General features: G+C 44.3%; 1 protein-coding gene across 1 annotated transcript in view; it reads right to left on the bottom strand.

The window, feature by feature from the left end:
* Nucleotides 1-15095, bottom strand: part of LOC137857503 (disintegrin and metalloproteinase domain-containing protein 20-like) — a 371501-nt gene that overhangs the window by 23444 nt on the left and 332962 nt on the right. The gene's annotated exons all lie outside the window — the stretch shown is intronic.

Below are 15095 nucleotides of genomic sequence, written 5' to 3'. Positions count from 1 at the left end.
CTTGGAACTATTACAGATGCTCCAGAAGTCAGTTCCAGTGTTTTGCACTGCACTTTGCAGAGGAATCCCATTCTCAGGAGCATCCATCCCTTCTTCCTGCAGGAGTAACATACTTCCTATCATAAGCTGTATTTAAAAAATGATGGATTTTTCTTCTCAAAGAATCTCATCTTGGCTTCAGTATGTTCCCAAGGAAGCAAGGTTGGTTTCTTGGGTACCAGAAAAATATCAAGCCATCACACTGGTGCTGCACTCCCCATCACCAGCGAATGAGATATTAGCCTTGCTGTGCCACTTCACAGCACCTTAGGAGGCTGTAGGTGTGACCCTGCCCTCACAATCTACAGTGATGGAAACCACCTAGCTTGGCAAGGGGACACTTTCCAGCACATTCTGCACATAGGAGAAACCTCCTTCTGGGGATATCACCTTGACCAGACCAGCCAAGAGTGGTCCAGTTGTGAGTATTCTGCATAAGACTTTGATAGGAAAGAGCAAGTTAAATCAATTAAGCTTACATTGCAGAGATTCACCATGTGCTCCAAGCAAATGACAAACCTGTTTTATACCAGAGCTTCACCTGTATATTGAAAGCACCACAGCACCTCCCTGCCTTGCACATCGTATTGGAGTCAGTAGGTATGTGGCAACTTACAGAATATGCTGTGAGAGTTGCACATCTAGCAAAGAGCTAATCACATTTTTCTGTCAGTGCAATGGAGATTAGAGCTAGGGCACCTACAGATTAACAAGCAAAAGATCTCAAGTGATCATTTCCCCATGCTCCCCTCTCCCCAGTGTTTTAAATATCCTCCTTGTTGAAGAAGAAAAAAATCAAGATAGCAAGGCAGGAGATACACAAATAGAGCTGATCTACTGGAGCGAAGCCAAAACAAGAAAGCTGGGCATGTGTTTCTATAGTACTTAGCACAGTGGGGCTCCACTGGGACTCTAAAGCTATCATGATCCAGTGATAAATAATAATAGGAACATCAGGAGACAAATGCAGACATGTTATACATCCTACAAATCTGTCCAAAATTAACATTTACCATCAGAAATACAGCACATGACTGACCTTCATAGCTTGATTCAGTGCCACAAAGTGCAGACTGTTGTCTGAGGGAACAGAAGGTAGAGCAGGGCAATGAGCACCCTCCATCAATAGGGCTGTTTCTCCAGGACAGCTTTCCCCATTATAGGATAAATCTGCAGCAAAGTGTTTCATTCACACATTGAGCATAATCAACCTGGGCTATGAAAAAGGGCACTATGAGCCTTACTAAGCCATACTGTCTTCTCCACCCATTCCCCAAATATGCAATTAATCCTTGTTTGCTCTCCACCTCTTTATCAAACCTCTTAATCGTGTTAAATGGCTTTTTTGATTCTATTTTATAACAGGATTTGGATTTAAGGTTGAGTTAAATGAGTTTCTTTCCCTTTTTAAATCTGTATCAGAGCTGTGGTGAGAGCACTATCCTTCAGACTTCAGCTCCAGGTTGACTGGAGTATCTTTTTTATGTGCATTATCCACCTATGCAACTCAATACGGTTGTTCTTTCCTAAAAGGGAAGGGTGAGTAGAGAGAAACATTTTGTGGCTTATGACTTACTAGCCTTTGAGATGAAACTTTGGACTGTTCTCAGCAGACTAACCAATATTTTCAAACTGTATCTCAGGCAAGTATCAAGGATACAGAAGCCATAGACTGAATTTTTGTATTGCTCATGGGTTTTTTACTTTCTCATCCACAGTGGCTTTTATGGCAGATCAAATGTCTCCTCTGTCTTTGAACATTTACAAAAGTAGACATGGAAAGCTGTATTCATTACACATTTCTCTCTCTCTGTGAGTCTTACTTGTTAAAAGTCATGTCTATCTATCCTTCATGGTCATTATTTGTCAGATTTATCAACATATTTTAAAATTTCTTTCAGTTTGTCTACAGGAAAAAATAGAGAATACATTAAATTATGTAAATTCTTGTTTCTCACCCCAAAGATCTCAGATTTTTCAAGCCAGGAAATGTTGACTTTCACATTTGCGAGTACTACTTTTCTGAAGCCTGACTACCTTCAGTGGAAGTGACTACATGAGGCACTTGTTTTCCAGACACTAACTGTGTCATCTCCCATACCGATTTTCAATGTTTGTCTTTTGTCTCAGTGACAACCAGAATCTAGTCCTTTTGGGGAGCTGTGTTCCTCATTTCTATAACCCTGAGAACTCAGTCAGGTGGGAGGATAAGCACTGTATTTGTTTGTACAAGGGCATGTCAGAATATCACCCATCAAATAAAAGAAAAAAATATCGTCTACAAAGCTACAGTCATTGCTGCTTATCCAGTCTACACAAATCAACTGTTTCATAAAATATTTGCTGTGATATAAAAGTGGCCTGCTCGCTTTCAATCTGTAGAAGACCATGTTTCACAATGATCTGATTTGTAATGTGAGCACGACACTAAGTGATTGTATCAATTCCTATATCCTTAATGCAGCTCAAATATCTCATTTCAGCATCCATCATAACTATAAAGAGCTCTTAATGCATACGGTAAATAGTTAGAGGCAAGTTTCTAAGTACTTTGCCTGTGCCTGTCATCTCTTCATCCCACCGCTCACTAGTAAAATGCTAAAAACACATTATACATTTATAAGGTAGATTCATATGTACGCTGATGGACCTTACATGGACCTTATCCCCAGCCTCCTGAACCAGATTCATCTGGGAATCCTCATCCCAGTAGGTGGTGCTACGGGATATGTAAGAGGGGTTGGGTCTGCTGGGAAAAGTGGGAGTCAGGGGAGAGAAGTGAAGATAATTTGGTTGAGAAACACAGGGGTGCTGCTAAGACGTTGGACTTTAACCTTGTGTCTCTGTCACCTGACATAGATCACATTCCCAAAGATAAATATATATATATATATTTAGATAGATAAGTAGATGAGTTACTGTAGGAAGAACACTTAAACAGAAAGAAAAAGGAATAATCAATAAACTAAACTAGGTATTAAATGGCATAGCAAGTAAACAACCAGAAGACAGTTGCAGCACATCCCGTGACTCCCGGCAGGCTGGCCCAATTCCCACCGTCCCCAAAGCCTCGCACTACAGAATGAGTGATCTTGCTAATAAGGTTAAGCATAGCTTATTCTTCTAATGGCTCTACATTTTTCAGTACTGGTGTTTCTCAGCTTAGCATTGTGATGACAATGCTCTTAAAATAATTATACAATTTCGTAAAGAAAGGCAACAGCCCAGTGAGAGATTTTTCTAGGCTGGTCTTCATGTGCAAACAGTCCTTAATTGAAAACCGATGGATTAAGAATTAAATGAAATCTGGACACTGAAGCTATTACTCATACCAATCCTGCCTGTCCTATGCTCCTAAATTAATATATATTTCCACATACTGCAGAAACTCTCTGAAGTCACTGGAATGACCTTTCTTTCCATTTTAAAGCTTTGGTGCCACATAGCCAAAACACACACAAATGACGGGAATTGTGGAAATCCTTGAGATTTCAGTGAATGCCACTGGTCTAAGAATCAAAAATGAAAACGGATGTTTCCAAGTCACACCTTTGATTATAGCAACTCGACTCATTGTCACAGTGGCAAGTCCTAACAAGGTATTTTATGGCATAAGCCTGTATTGCTTCCTGTCTGATTTCGTTACTCTCCAAGGTATCAAAAGAGATTATTATATGAGTTGACTTAAGAGCTAGTAGCACTGCTACTATTGATTTTTTCCTTTTTTTCTTTTTTCCTTTTTTTTTTTCTTTTGAGATCTTTTAGAATTTCCACAGTGTTTAGATATCGAAGAATAGTCTTGTTTTGTCTGTTCTTAAAAAGGACAGACGTAAGTATCAGAGTGACTCTAGACTAGTTAGATTGACCCTGATCCCAGCGGAATCGGGGGCTAGCTGGCGGGAGACAAAATCACAGAAACAAACAGAGGCATGGTCAATACCAATCAACTTGGTTTGTTGCAAAAGAAATCTCTCCAGACAAACTTGGTATGATTCTTAAAGAAGCTGCAAAATTGGCTGAGAAATGAGATCAGTCTTATTTAACACATGCATATTCTGGTATGGCATTTACGTTTGCCCTTTATGAAATTGTAACATCAACAACAGCAACAAACAAACAAACACTATGTAAAAATCAGTTCTGTTCAGGATCTTAAAAAGAAAAAATGTGAGTGTAATACCTGATTTTGAAGCAAGGATTGTTGGGAAGAATTGGGGAAGAATGAGATCATCGATGAAAACTAAGCTTAGTTCGAGTGTTTGCACTTAAAGGGTGTTTGAGAAAGGAGTTCAGAAAAGAGCTACAGAACTGATCAGTAATTTAGAAAACCTCCATTTTCAGCAAGGGATTTCAGCAAGAGTAACTTGGTCTATTCAGTTTAACCAAAAGAAGCCACAAGTATACCACAATAAATCAACAAATAGCTGTTAAGACAAAAGATTTTTTGTTACAGTAGTTGACTGTGCAATCTAGCAGAAAAAAAATACATCAAGATCTGATGATTAGAAGCTGAAATCGGTAAAATAAAATGTTGGTAATCAGCAACTAGAATAAGCCATCAAGAACCCCTGAAGAATTTCCATTCCTTGAAGATTTTGTCAGGACCCAATGTCTTCATAAATATATGTCAGAGCTCAAATAAAAGTAAGAAACTAATCACAGATCACCAGTTAAGATTACATTACCTGTGTTACAAAGGAAATCAGAGCAGATGACCACAACAGTGTATTCTCTCTTTTATAACTGTGAATATGAAATGCCGTACGTTGAGTAATATTGCCACTTGCAAACAAAGTTCCAGCTGTGTGCTGAAAAATGAGGAATCCATTGCTTATGTACCCATTGTTTACCCATTGCCTATTGTCTGGGGTGTTTTAGTGACATCATTTGCCTTTTCATCTCCAAGATTTGACAAGTGCCAAATCAGCTCAAAGACTCTGCATTACAAATTTTGAGGTCATACAAGCAATTTTATAATTTACATTAACATATATATTTTCATTTTAGCAGATAAGTGTCCATTTTTTTTCTCTGTTCAGTCAATGTATATTTGGTTAATATAAATTTGTGGAATAATGAGAACAAGAAAAGGTCATGTTTTAATGTCAGGCCTGTTCTTGGCTTACAGTCTGATTTTAGATGAATTCTTCATAAGCTGTGCCTGACCTCGGCATGAGAAAATCCTAGAGAGCTGCAAAGTCTGTTATCTGCTTGTAGATTTGGCAGGTTTGCAGACAGGCTCCCAGAAAGTCTGTCCCATATGCCCACATACTTCACTGTCATACGCACAGACCTCTGAATGTATGCAGGAAGGATTTTGGAGGTCCATGTTTTGTAGTAGTGTCTTACTGACTTTAGCTGGAGCAGGTCAAGCCATAGTAATAAACAATCAGGCTGCATGCTACTCCATTCTCTACACGTGTTCAGGACCAGATGTGGTAGAACTAGAGGGCTGCAATTACTGTGCTTTTCTTATTCTGCTACTTCAGAACATATGCAGTAGAAGAAAAATAGGTATTTGTACTTCTGCTTACATGTACTCATGGTTTTCCAAAAAGGCAATCAAAGATCCTTTTGGTCCCTAAAGCTCTTTGTCCTCATTTGGAAAATGGGTTTTCTCCTTAACCACCTCTCTGCACTGTGCCCATCCTGGTAAATTTGGCTACCTATTTGGCAATAGTATCTATTTTTAAATTGGTTTCTCTAGATGACAGTTGTCTAGATAGCAAATGCTACCTGTAGAATAACGACAGATAAAAGGGTTTTGCACATTTTGCCTGTTTATGGCTCAACATGGATTTTTCACTGCCACTGATGCTCAGCTTTGCTTCCTTGCCCCCGTGCTGCTGTGGCCCTGCTCTAGATACCACCGTTTGCACAAGGGCTCCAGCCACCAGCTCGTCTTTCAAGAAGCTGCACCATCTCCATCTTCAAACATCCATTGCTTCCTCCCTGAAGTGAATGGGTACTGTTTTTATTGTAGTTTTTTCCTTTCCTTTCCTCATCCAAGACATCCTTTTGCTTCTTCTTTTCCTTTTTCCACTCTTATCTTTGTTCTTCCCTATTCTCACTGCCTCTGCTTTCCGAGCACCTGTTCAACTCCTTCACTGGCGCATCTGATGCTCTCAAGACCATTGATTTCCTGTTTTTAAAATCCCTGCTGGAAATATATTTGCTCCTTTCCCTAGCTAGGGAAGGCTATCTGCCTTGACACCATGCAGTATTTTAAACAAACAATGGAAGCTTGGAATAAAAAAAAAATACTTCCATCCTCCACATCCAACATATATCAGGACTATATCTCTGTTTTTAGTAGAAGTTGTATATATTAAAGTTTTAAAATGTGACATTATGAAGGAGGAAACGTGTTATTGATGTTTTGAGACAGGAAGCTTATAGCTGCAGTCCAAGACAAAGGAATTTCCAGCTTGAGATGCTCATAGCAACAACTTCCCATAGTCCTCTGACAGCATGTGCTGTATTTTTAAGGATTTTCATACTCTTATCCTCCAAGGCAAGTGCAGGGTAGGGAAAGAGGATCATGAATATAGCTCACAATGGTCTTCTGTGTTAAGAAATTTGGAAACACTGCATTGAAATTACCTTGTTTTACCTGGCATATTCCGATCAAATATTTTTATACTGCCCTAGCAATCATACAGTATTTCAAAGTTTGTGCCACTTAACCTTTAAATATCTGAGATATTAAGATACTTTCTTAAACTAAGTACAAGATAGTTTCTCCAGAGCCAAACTGACTCTTGCTACAGTTTGCCCACATTTTACATGACTTTTCAATGCTCCCTAATTTAGAAACAGCCCGGACAGAGCTACAGGAGAGTAATGCTGAAAAATGACACTTTATAATGGTAATCATTTAGAGTAGGAACCAAAGTTTTTGGACTGTAATCCTGTCGCTGCCAGTTTAGCTAAGGACTTGTAATTCCTGTGTGTGTATGCACACATACACCTGTACGTATGCAGACTTGTTTTCCTACATTCACCAAAGACATTCCACCAAAGTCTTCGCATATTGTCTGTGAGTGACGTCTGGGAGCCAAACCACCAGGCCAAGGATCATTTCAGTGCCCTAGAAAATGCAGAAGTGAGGATCCGTGGACCACTGAAAGGCCTGAGAGGAGGAGGACAAGTATCTGTCAGCAGGAATTTAGCTAACAAGCAATTCAGCAATGGGTGGGACTGGGGAATTTTGAGGCAAGGCAGAGGAAAATCAGGAAGGCTGGGAAACATGGATTAGCTGAGGAAATCATAGAGGATAGTCCCAAGGCAGGCAGCAACAAGGAGCAATCTCAAAACACTAGAGAAAATGCAAAAGCCACAACAGCAGCCAAAATCTTCTCAGCAACAGGAAGCCTTCCTTTCCTGAGCTGCCAGGACACTCCTGCTCAGGGCTAAGAAGTTCTTGTGACAGCCAGGCTCAGACAAGTAGGGCCATAAAGGCTGCTCTTCTGACTCTCCTCAGGGCGTTCCTGCGTATATAAACTGTGCCCAGGAGCTAATGGGAGGAGAAATACCTTTTACATCAGTATAACAATGCAACAACAGCGTGCTGCAGGAATCACGAAATAAACGCTAATTTTCTGCAGTGAAATCCTCAGGGAGCTTTGCTCAAGTAGTAACAATGATAATCTCTACATGGCCACAACTGGGACCTTACATCTGCAGTATCACGTGGCCCCTCCAAATGAGCTTGAAAGCCTTTCACAGACCAAGGCCCATTAGAACTTCTCTTTGCAAGATGAAGCAATGATCTTACCTCACTTAATGTTCACTTAAGCTCCTGCTGTGCATAGAATTAAACTGATACCACACTGCATTGGCCACCTTCCATCACTGCAGTGTCCTGGGAGATGGGGTCTGGCCTGGAAAGCTGCCTGGGTGGGGAACAGGACCATTTTTGCAACAGAAGAACAAAGCTGAGAACCTCACCTGTGAACTGCAGAGATGGTAAGCTTGTCACCATGCTGTCTGGGGCTTTGCACACCCCAGACCTCACAAATTTGTTCCTAGCAAATCTGTATGTCCTCAGAAAGACCCCAGATGCTGATGCAGGATGATGAATGATTTTTTTTTGGAGCCTATCTCCCTATTTCTGCTGCTTTCCTGTGGGCAGATCATCCATAAATGTGATGTGGAAAATGACCTTAAATATCTTCAGTTTACACTGTAGCTTACACTCAAGTGGTTTCACTCAAGCACTTCTTTAGCTACAAGAATCTCCATGCTCAGAAATGGATCTGTCTCTAGGCTGAAGTGAGCCATCTGCTTAGCTGTGCACTGCAGCACCCTCAGCACGTTAGGACAGAGAGGAAAGCAAGCAGGCTAACTGTATCCAACTGGAAAAGCAAATGGGAATGCATTTACACTGAAATTTGACCCAGGCCCTGCAGCCTACACTTCAAACTCAATAATGGCACAAGTGCATTAAAGGTAGGGAGCATAAAACACCTTAATCTCACCTCTCTCCCAAAGATAGCACAGCTAACTGAACTGCAGGGCCTCCTGATCTGCGGATAGACTGGCTAAGTACTCGCTTAGGGGAGAGTACCATTTACTGCATCGTCAGCCACACTTCCTGAAATAGCCTGTGTTTCCTTGGGGGCCGCTCGGTTGATCACCATCCGACCTGCAGGGACTCCTGAGAACAGACAGGGAAGCAGTGGAGTCCCTCCCATTGCCATCAGTCCAGCCAGCTGTGGTTAGCACAGTAACAGCCTTCCCGGAGGCCACTGCTTTGCTTGCAGTCCAGCACAACAAAGTGGCCAGCTACTGCATCTTCACCTTAGCAAGGACTGCCCCATGGCATAAAACGATACAAAAAAATGCCATGTGTGAGACAATTCACGTAAATCCCATTTTTTTGAAGACTTATCTAAACTAGGAACTTTCCAGACAGACAACCCTGCTTGTTGTGAGATCTTAACTCCTTCGCACGTTGCTGGGACAGATATTAAAAAGGCGGTCGCTTCCCTAGCAGGTCTGCTTGCTCCATAAAATTAGCACTCACAGTTTTCCTCTTGCAGCTCAGCTGTAAGATCAGCCCTGAATAGCTGTGCCTCGCACTATCTGGCTGCCGCACAAAGCAAGCAATTAGAAGCACAAACGTCCCCATTTGCTCCCACGCTTCATTTTCAATCTCATAAACAGAGATCGGATCGAGCCACAGAAGTGAGAGGGACCTTTTTTCAAGCTTAGGGGTAGTTTGATGTACACTTGATTCCTGTATGTTACTGTGGAAGAATTCAGCTGAATGAGAGTTACAGCCAGACTTGCGCATTAAGCCCAGTGGTTCTGGTGTTACTTATGTTAGTAACGGGCAAGTAATGAAAAATACACACATATCCTGGAGTGCACTTGCAATCACTGCTTCATCCAGAAGGTGTGAGCACAACGTAAAGACCAGGACACAGTCCCAGCACAGATGTGTAAACTGAGTTGGCTTTACTGCTGGTGGTCACTGGATGGCGTCTCTCCTCTGAGTGCCAGCAGGTCAAGATTTATGGGGTGTCACTGAATTTTAGGATACTTTTTGTGTTGTTCAGTAATTCAAACTCCAGTTATACTCACAGGCTGAGTGTGATGCACTCAAGTGCCTTACTTCTTACTCCTGTACAGATTTGAATGCCAAGTGTCCACTGGTCCACCTCTTACAGTGACGTGATCTTCACCAGCATTGAACCACCATTTACCTCAGCAGTCAGAAGATGCCCAGCAAGAGCAGCCCTGCAGGAACAGCTTCTGTGCAGCCTCTTATTCCCCCTTAATGCTGCACAATATGCAGCCTTTCAGTCTTGCAGGAACAAGGGGTGAGCGACTTCACCTTCGTGAAGGGCCCACGCAGGCACCCCGCCAGTTGCAGTGGAGCAGCTGATGCCCAGTGACGTGCATCCATACTCCGTGGCATAACATCCAGCAGTTCTGCAGGTCTTCCTGGGGCAGTAATAGCTGTCAGAGAGAGGGTTTGCTTCCTTAGGGTCTCAGCAAACCTTTGTTCTTAACTCAGATCTAGGTCACTGCCAGTTCAGAAGCCTCACACTGTGCTCTTTTGTCTGGCGTGGATGTACCTTCAGAATGAGGACAGTCTTGGATGCTGCTAGATAAGGTGAAGGAAAAACGAGGGCTGAAAGATGTAGGAGCGCCTACTCTGTAATTCTCAATATCTGCCTGGGAAGACAGGTGGTGTGTGTGGTGTTTTTTTTCCCCCAAATCTACACTTTTCACACAAAGCAGAGGAATCAACCTCACCCCTCTTCAGTCCAGTCTGAGTACAGTGCAAGAGCGTTCCCAGAACACAGGGGCTGGCTTGCCAGATCGTAACTGCAGCCTGCAGATGTGCTGTCAACAACAGTTTTTAAAAGATTAAAAGCCTTCCTCAAACTTTGTCAGCAATATTCCCCTCTCTTCCCGTGCAACTGAATAGTTCTACAAATCAGAGTACTCATTTATAATTAAAGTGCAAAATGAAACACCAGGAATGATGATACAGGGTTTGATTTGGCCCAGCCTGGTTCCTTTAACCTCCATAGCTAAGGCTCTTAGCACTTTGCCATCGTCTTTATGAAAAAGAAAGAAAGAATTCAGCACGTTAAAGCAGAATTTGGAACACATCTTCACTCCGAACAGCTGTTCTGTTTAACCATCTACCTCTTAGTATTTTTTATCAGCACACATTTCTGTGACAAAGATGCTGCTCATACACATGCCCAAGGCATGGCTTGTCACGGAGATGCTCCTGTTTGCCTGCAAACATTGCTGTTCACTATTCTTCCCTGATTGTACACTATTGCTGGGAAATTCGCTGCCGTCCTGATGAACTGTTCTCGAGCAGGCAATCAGCAGGCATCACACAGCCCGGCAGGATCAACTGACCAACCACACAGCCCAGGCTGTGGGAGAAAACAGACGCACAATAAACACACTCGGAGTGAAGTGCCTTGCATCTGATGAGCACTTGTAAACAAAGGATCTCTTGTGCTAAAAGAAATTGACTACAACAAATGACTCAGAGAGATCAGAGGAATACGTACAAAGGTGGCAACCTCTTCTTGCATATGATTTTATTTCCCCTTCCTCTCTTCCTTAGATGTAACTACATGTGACAATCTCCCAAGCAAGCGATTTCAGAGGCTTTTCTGCTTTTGTTTTCCCAGTTCTTTCAAAAGCTCTGTCTCTTCTTTTCCCCATAGATGGACTGAAGGCTATGGTGTAGAGCTTTACATACGATTTGGAAATAAATAATGGATGATTGACTAAGCTGGTGACAGACTGCAGCAGCAGCAGCTGTGTGTGCTGGAAGCTTGCTGCAGCTTGGGGATTCTCTTTCCAGCTGAACGGAGGCAGTCAGGAAACTCTTCTCCCTTGCACAAGGGCTCGACACCATTTTCAGCACAATCTGGTTTTGGCCCATTCGGAAAGGGGTGAAGCTTCTGGTTTGCCGCTGTAACTATTCATAAAGGACTTGATGAAACAATCCTCGCACAGCCAACAGTCCCATCAAAGTCATTGAATGCACAAAGAGAGCTGGACTGAGGCCGTACAGCCTGTGCTTCTCTCCAAATTGATATCTGTTTTCAAATGTATATAGACTCGAGCCCCCATAGCGGCCCTTAAAGTTGTAATTGGTAAAAATCTAACCCAACACCAGAAACGACACGGCACATTCACATCCAGCTAGAATAACGCCTCCACAAAGCCCAGGTGCCCTGCCTGCATAGCTCTCCCCAGAAGCCCTCCTGGTTCTTTATTGCACTGTCCTGAAATGTGAGGAATCTGTCCTACACCTCCTGTAAATTAACCATACAATTGGCCAGAGACAAACTATCGCAGCTAGAGAAGGGTCTGAAGATCTCATGGCTATGTGTCCAGTTCCTTTCTCAGTATTGACGGTTTCACCCAAAAACGCATCTCCCTGCTGCGAACGGGACCCCACAAAGACGATTTTCTCCAGGTGAGCATGAGCAATAAATTACGGTTTAGTGAGTCAGAGATCCTAAAATATCACCATGAGGCATGTGACTGCTGCATAATAATAATAATAATAGAGCAATGCGAGTGTACGCTTTTGGAATGTGCTAAGGAAATCCTCCACGGTGTGGAGGAGGAGAGACAGGCACACCCAGGCAGTCGCAGACACTCGCGGCACCTAGGGGCATCCAGGCAGACAGGCACGCCCCAGCTCACAGCACGAGACAGATAAGCACGTTCTGCTCCTACCAAAAACCCCTCTGATGGACAAAAGACGGGCACAGGAGCGGGTACTGACCAGTGCCATTACTCGTCTCGCAGCACACTGCTAAGGACTACGAACCGGCTCCATTTTATCTGAGTGTGCCTCATTTCACGTGCAGTGCATCCAGGTGATACACAAAGCCACTCTTCCTGGTGCTTTCAGGCCCCTGTCAGACTTGCAAGCTAATTATCAGTAGAGGTGTTGACCATCCCTGAGGCTGTATGGGGAGTCTAATGGGATCCAGGCAGCTGAAATCGGGGTCTGGACATCACGGCCGATATTAAATGAAATGTGAGGCATCTCTCACGCACAAATCATCCTGACTTGGGAAGGTGATAGCTCCTTGTGTTTTCCCTCGAGGACCACATTGCCCTTGAAATAGAAATGCACAAAAACAGCCCCTCACAAGAACTGTCTGTGTGGTGACCCTCCGACTGACACCACAGTGTTTCTCAGATATTTCAGTGCAGCCAGTGCCTTACTTAGCTCCTCTCTGGGAGCAAAGAGCTGATGGGCTAGAATGACCTTTGCCAGTCATCCTACACAAATCTTACGGCAGCTTTAAATTATCTGGCGGAGAGATCCAGCTCTCAGCTGAGGGATACTGTTTGGTATCAACACAGAGCCTAAGTTGGACAACAAATAGCAATCATTCAGACACTTCTGTCACTGTCTATTTTGGGATTTACACAGTTATGACATGCCTCTTCATATTCACCAGCAATCTGTCGGGAAGAGAGCTTGGACATTTCTGGAAGAACTACAGGATGGAAAACTCGTTTGGGTGCACAGGCAACATTCGGGACTAAGCCACGGCTCAGGATACTCAGTACAGCTCATAATGAGAGGAGCACCCCATTTCATCAACGTTTTGTGAGCTTTGCCAATCACACCCGCACCCTTAGCGGCAGTGACCACCACCAGACTTTTATGTAAGAAATGATTCAGCTCTGTATAGCTTGCTTCAGCCATCCACTGATGACCAAAGGAAGACAACTCAAAGATTTCCTTAAAGACTAATGGGTAGGGAGGAAGAGAAGGAACAGTCACCCATGTCTCAGTGCCCCCTTGACCGCATGTGTTCATGGGTCCAGGCAAACTCTGAAAGAAGGCACCGACATCAGCTCCCAACCCCACTTTGCCGCACACCCACCGAGAGACCAGTCTCTTCTCTGCTTCTCAGCTTCCCAGATCTGAGGAGCCAAATGTCTGTACCATTCCCCTTTCCTCTGGCAAAGTCAGAGTTCCAGCACGAGACACACATTGTCCTTGTGAAATCTCCTGAACAGGAATCAATATTGGTAAGATGAAACCTCTGCAGTTACTCAAACTCACATTGCGCAATATGTCTAGCAGACACACACAACAATTACCCAGCAGGAATTTTCCTTCCTGAATTTTTGGGTTCCACACATAAATTCCACTCTAGCTTTGTGACTAACATCCCCCCTCCCTGCCTCCCAGGATTTCCTGATTTCTAGACCACACGTACTTTGAGCAAGATTTGTAAATGACTTGCCTTATTCTTGCCTTGAGGTACCTGAAAACGCTGAGCATCCATTTTCCGAAAGGGAGGCTTCCCGAAGATGTGTCTGGTAGGGCACCTGAAAATCAAAACACTTGAAGTCATTTAATCACATCTGAATATCTTATTTCTCTCATGCAAGTATTTTCAAGATTACTCTTTTACCATGAGTATGGCGGTGCTATTTTCTTCTCCTTGAGGCTCTAGCTCTTGGATTTGAGCAGATGTCCGTACCCCACAGCACCCACAGCCTTGGTGAGGCCCAGCAGCCTAGCAGCAGCAGACTCACAACACCAAGGCATAAAGCGCGACTTATTAGCCCTGCTAACGAGGAATTATCCAGACACAGTTCCAGCGCACCGAGTGCCTTTACACGGAATTGTTTAGCCAGCACTGCACCATCAGCCACCACACCAGGTTGGGCGTGTGTCAAGGAGAAGCTCAGGTCTCCATTTTAAAATGTCCTCATGGCTGTGAAGGGCGGCTTGAACGAACACACTGCACCACATCTGCAGTGTTAACATGTGGAAGTTACATGGCTAATGGAAAGCCGCCTCCCAATACACTACTGAGGAACAAAATCTCTCTGTATTTTCATCCATCTATTGACTTTTAGGCATGAGGTGTGACCTACAAAGCATCTTGGTGCTCCAACACACCCAACCTACACCAAACCTCTCCAGTGCGTGCTGCAGACAGCGTGCTCAGCCTGCCAAAGCAGCGCTCCCTCTGTTATTCTGTGAGACGAGGGCCGCTCCCCACCACTCCCCCAAAACCTAGAAACATCCCAGGCACCAGTAAGCACCAGCCCCTTTTCCCAAAGCACATGGGAAAAAGGGATTCGGGGGAAAAGCAAAGTCCCTGTGCAGCAGGTGCCAGGGGCTGCCGAGTTGCTGGGCCCAGGCTCTCAAAACCCTCACGACGCAAGGACACAGGGTACACAAGGACATGGGGTCTGTGCCCCAAAACACCCCACTGGGACCTGGGTGAGGTGAGGGAGGTGGGCGGTGGGGATGAGAGGGCAGCGGGGCTGAGGGGGCAGCGGGGCTGAGGGGGGAAGCAGGATGGGCACTGGGCTGAGGGGGGGCACAGGGAGCCTGTTAGGGGCACTGGGGACCTGTTAGGGGCACAGGGGGCCGTGTAGGGACACCAGGGACCCGTGAGGCGCCCCGAGGCCCCGGCTGCCAGGCACCCTGAGGCAGGACGCTGCCCTCAGGCCCTCGCCCCTCGCGTGGGGCTGGCGGGGGGCGGCGGCGCCCGCTGCGGGCGTTGGGGGCGGTC

Source organism: Anas acuta, chromosome 5 (genome assembly GCF_963932015.1).
Source record: "Anas acuta chromosome 5, bAnaAcu1.1, whole genome shotgun sequence".
Taxonomy (NCBI): Eukaryota; Metazoa; Chordata; class Aves; order Anseriformes; family Anatidae; genus Anas; species Anas acuta.
Note: the sequence above shows the minus strand (reverse complement) of the source record. Positions and strands in the feature narration are given on the sequence as shown.